The sequence below is a fragment of the Erpetoichthys calabaricus genome, chromosome 12 (assembly GCF_900747795.2).
Source record: "Erpetoichthys calabaricus chromosome 12, fErpCal1.3, whole genome shotgun sequence".
NCBI classification, from domain to species: Eukaryota; Metazoa; Chordata; class Cladistia; order Polypteriformes; family Polypteridae; genus Erpetoichthys; species Erpetoichthys calabaricus.
This window is the reverse complement of record NC_041405.2, coordinates 59,086,272-59,091,825: the sequence shown is the minus strand read 5'-3', so window position 1 is coordinate 59,091,825 and position 5,554 is coordinate 59,086,272. Positions and strand designations below refer to the sequence as shown.

At 39.8% G+C, this 5,554-nt stretch overlaps 1 pseudogene; it reads left to right on the top strand.

The window, feature by feature from the left end:
• The first annotated feature begins 3,355 nt into the window (after positions 1-3,355).
• On the top strand, positions 3,356-5,319 carry LOC114663088 (uncharacterized protein K02A2.6-like; annotated as a pseudogene).
• The last annotated feature ends 235 nt before the right edge of the window (positions 5,320-5,554 follow it).

Sequence of the window (5,554 nt, the reverse complement as noted above, 5' to 3'; positions counted from 1 at the left end):
CAGTACAAGTTAATGAAGCATCAGCAGACTGTGTATGCTGGTAAAGAAGTTGCTGTCGCAAGATGCTTGAGTGCATGCAGGATGACAATCTTCCATTGGCAAATGCAGCTTGGTGTGCACAGTAACCTCTGCATTAGCAAATTGTTTCTGCTTTATGAAGTCTTCCCAGTGTCTTCAGCACAAGCAGAATAAAATCAGTGTATCACCACCGAAGTCCTGATGCTTTAATCCATAACAAGTAAGCTAAATGACCTTCCACGTTAATCATAAATGTGTAAAATATAAGCAATGAAAATAAAATGTTATCTAGATATGAATAAAACTCCCTGTCGTGTTATTCACAGATTAAATAAATACTTACTTGGTATTAACATTACACTAAAGTAACCTCACAACACACTTATCTTCCGATCAGCTCTGATGATGATGAGGTAAAGCAGGTATTAAACAAATGATGATACGGTATAAGAGTGGATATACATTGTCATGCGGCTGGGAAAGCAGACCAGGGTTGAGGTACCAGCCTGATAACCTCTTTTAATAAGACAAATGAAAAAACAGATGGCAAAAAGCTCAAAACAAAAAGCAAATACTCAGTCATGAGGCTACAAATGGTTTGCAGCTCTGTTCAACCTTGGAGTAAGTTTGACATCTAATGCCACCTTCTGGGAGAGGGCTGGAAGGGGCAGATCCTTCTCTGGGCAATGGGGAAGGGTTAGGCATCATCTTTGGGTGTCTTTTCCTGGCTGCAGAGAAGGAAGGAGAAGATACTATTAGTGTCAGTGCCCACTCTCATCCTTGAGTGAAACTACTTACGTCACCAGAGCCAGGAAAGGGGTCCCAAGGCTCCATACATGAAAACATGATGAACCAGTGTCCTGGTTAGGAATTTTGAAAATCTGGTCACTGTACAATATACAACCATTCATCAGATATCCGTAATGGTCACTCAGTGTAATAAAGTTTCCCTAACATTTGTCATAACTGAATAGCAAGATCCATTTCATGAAAACTGCAGTGGCCACATCTGCTCAAGCAAAGAAGGACTTGCACTACAAAATTTTTATTATTGTTATTTAGGTTATATTAATTGGCAATTGCAAATTGTGGTGTATATGTGTTTTTGGATGTGTGTGAGTTAGAGTGGTCCCTGTGATGGGTTAGACTTCTGTCTAATCCTGGTGACATAGCATTTTGCCCCCAAAACCCTGAAATGGTGAAATGGACTGAGAATTCAGTCCATTGAGGGCTACGTTGCCTGCACAGTCCTCGAACGCACCTGAATGTTACACCATGCATGCATTTTCTAACTTGTTTACATTTGCAGCACACACAGATTATGTGACTTGCCCAGGGTTATGCAATGAGTCAAAAGTGGGAACTGAACCAGCAACCTTGAGGGCTGTTATTTGAAAAGAGAGCCATGACATCACATATTTTTTGTAGAAGATAGACACTTATATAGCCACTGCACCAATTCCTCTTTACCTCTGTAAAACAAAGTGTAAAAAATGCGCATCTGGCTCTAGATCTTGACAGAATAGAATAGCAACTGCATTGTAAGTTTTGCGACAGTTTATTGTGGCATCTTTGTTACAATGTGGTAATTTTGTTTGGGGATTTTCAAAACATAAGGTAACACAATCTCCTTCTCTTGTATGTTTGTTCAAAGACTTCATTATGTTACCTTTTATATAAAACAGGCATTTTATATGAGGGAACTTCATTAAGTAAGGAGACATGACATTGTGCATTTATACCTCTATTCAAAGACTTATGCAGTCATAAACAACATAAAGATCTCATCTAATACAACTCCTCCAAATTATCTCAAAACATGTTGTGAGATTTGTTTCACCATTATAAAGACATCCAAAAATGATCTCAAGGTACTGTAGGATGTTTTGCACAGCATTCTACACAACACCATCATTTGCAAATCGCTTTCCACCTAAGTAATGGAAGTCGCTGTCACAGTCTGTTAGATGGATGATCCATCACCTCCCATCCTCCCACATTCCCACCTCCAAAGTGCCATGACAACTTACTGTTTAAAAGGAGTTTGCAAAGTACAGTCTAGTATCCTCATGTGGAATGATGGTGAGATAATATAAATTATTTGCAAATAATGTTCTGATGCAACCACTGCTAAATGTTACACTAATGCACCTCTACATTTGACCACATTTTAAAACCTTCTCCCATCTTGAAAGTGATGTACACAGCAGTAGACTTTCATTCTCACTCTCTGATGGCCTGAACCATACCTACACATAATGTACTGACTTGATGCATAAATTCATGTGTTTCAAGTGGGAAGCAAATTTGTTATCTTACATATGTAACATACATTAAAACATAATTATAATAGTGACAGATTTTACTTAAAACATTACTCACCCATATTTTTAGTGGATTCTGCCTTTAAAATCTTAGTTGCAGATGACAAATAACTTCCACTTTAATTTAATCCCTTAGAGCAGCAAAGGTTCTTATTAAACACATTCTTAATGTTTTATATAAATTTATAGGGTCATTATTGTCACATATCGAGAGTACAGTGAACTTCTCAGTTGTGCTAATCAACACTCTACATGTCACCACTATCTGGCACAATGGTTAGTGAATATAAATACCTTTTGGTTGAAACTTCTATCGTACCTGAAAAATCTCAGAACACATTTGTCATGTGCACACCTTCTTGCAGGATAACAATTGCTTTTGCAGAATTTTGGAAAATTAGTCCAACATTTAAAGTTACTTGTCAGTGCAGATGGCAGTTATTTCATGTGCTGTACAATTCTTCAGAAAAAATGTGATGGACTGCCGCTCTGTCCATGGTTTGTTCCTGTCTTGTGCACTATGCTAACTGGGATAGTCTTCAGCACTCTCCCACAACCCTGGACTGGATTAAGCAGGTGAGAAAATGACCTGATACTTTCATTGTAAAAACGATGATAACGCACAAAATGAATTAAATTTAATGAAAAAATGGAAAGCAAAACATTTTTTGTATGGTAACAGTTACTACAAGACTGTATTATATTCTTTACATATATACTGCCATTTTTGTGCTGTACGTATTGTGTATTGTATGTTCAGTTACAAGTTCAATTTATATTGATGTTGATTGATATTCCTGTTGTTGGTAACTTCCTGTAGAATGTTAGTGGGTGGGATTTTAAAAGGAAAAAGGAAGTTCTTAAAAAATGGCATTCTGGTCTTTTTTTCCCTTGTACTGAGAGAACCTAATGAGAAACTGACACCATTTTTACAGTTATTAAAATACTATATTAAGAATCACTATCAACGCCTATGTGTCGTTAATAGATATTATATTGGCGACGAGGATGGGATGGAGTCCCCAATTAGTTTTGCTTCACGGACACTGTCGGCCACTGAACGCAATTATGCTCAAATAGATAAGGAGGCTCTTGCTGTTATTTTTGGTGTAAAAAAATGTCATCAGTTCTTGCAGGGGCGTCAGTTTACAATTTGCACAGACCACAAGCCACTCCTTGGTCTCCTACATCATTCTAAACCCATGCCACAGGTCTTGTTGCCTCGTATGCTTCGCTGGAGTCTCTTGTTGGGTGCATACAACTATCAGTTGTGCTACAGACCAGGAAAAGAGTTGACAACCGCCGATGCCTTGAGCCGCTTGCCTATAGCACATCCTGTGGCTGATACACTACCTCCTCTTGAGGTCCTGCTCTTGGAATCTGTGCCTAATGCACCTATTCATGCTAACCAAATTGCTGTGCTTACTCAGAAGGATCCAGTTCTGTCTCGTGTACTGCACTGGCTTTTGCATGGCTGGCCCCATGAAGTTCCAGGTGACGATTTCATACCCTTTACCAACACACAGAATGAACTCTCAACTCACAAGGGTTGTGTTTTATGGGGTAGCCGCGTTGTAGTACCTGTTCTAACACGGGAGGATGTACTTAGACTACTTCATGACTCCCACCCTGGCATAGTCCACATGAAGGCTCTGGCTCGAAGTTATGTATGGTGGCCAGGAATGGACGGACAAATAGAGAAGGCTGTAAAGTGTTGTACAACATGTCAACAGTCGTGGCATGCACCATCAAAGGGCACCACTTCACCCCTGGGAATGGCCAGCTAAGGCTTGGTCTCGGATCCACATCGATTTTGCTGGACCATTTCAAGGAAAGGTTTTCTTTATTTTGGTAGATTCCCATTCCAAGTGGCTGGAGGTGTCTCTTCTACGCTCCATGTCTGCAAATGCTGCCATCGACACTTTGCGCCTTATCTTTGCTACACATGGGTTGCCAGATATTATTGTCTCAGACAACGGTGCAGCAGTTACATCTGCTGAATTCAAAGAGTTCACAGAAAGAAATGGGATCCGGCATGTGACAACAGCCCCCTATCATCCGTCCTCAAATGGGCAAGCAGAGCAAATGGTTCAGACAGCAAAGGATGCTCTACAGAGAATCCTAGCTGGTAATTGGCAAACACGCCTTGCAAGATTTTTGTTATCTCAGCACACCATGCCCAACTCTTCCACAGGGAAGCGTCCTGCAGAGTTGCTAATGAAAAGACGACTGACCACTGCACTTGATCGCCTTAACCAAGACTTTCAAGCTGACATGCATATGAAGCAAGGGGAACTAGCACAAAAGCATGGAGATGTGTTGAGGCAATTTCGACCTTTACAGACAGTATATGCACGCAATTTTGTAGGAGAACCACAATGGATGCCAGCAGTAGTGCAAGAGGCGACTGGCCCTGTGTCTTACCGTGTGCAGACAGAAGATGGACACATTTGCCGTCGCCATGTTGATCAGCTTCGAGAGAGGATGATAGATGAAGGGCCAGTGCCCGAAGCAGAGTCAATGCAGCAGCCAGTTACCACTGTTCAGCAGCCTCCTGGTAGCCCAGAAATACCAACTTCTTCTAAATCCACTCCAGATAATGATACAGTAGTGACACCAACCACTGAAACTGGTAAACCTGTGAATGTTAAGACCCCACGGCCTATGGTGTCACTAAGACCCCGTAGAGCTCTTGTTAAGCCAAGACGTTACAAAGATATTTAAAACTGGGGGAAAGGAGTGCTGTGTATTGTATGTTCAGTTACAAGTTCAATTTATATTGATGTTGATTGATATTCCTGTTGTTGGTAACTTCCTGTAGAATGTTAGTGGGTGGGATTTTAGAAGGAAAAAGGAAGTTCTTAAAAAAGGGCATTCTGGTCTTTTTTTCCCTTGTACTGAGAGAACCTAATGAGAAACTGACACCATTTTTACAGTTATTAAAATACTATATTAAGAATCACTATCAACGCCTATGTGTCGTTAATAGATATTATAGTACGTTTAAGCATTAAATAGCTATTAAACTCTGTCATGCTCTAATATTTTGTGAAAATATTGTGTTTTGCCTAATATTGAGGACACTCCATTGGCAGAGAGTCATTAACTTATTGTGAATTTTCAAAATAAAGTGTTGAACATTTCAAAGTATTATTTTTATAATTATGCATGCAATAAAAGCAACACTTAAAAAGATTTATTTCATTTGTACT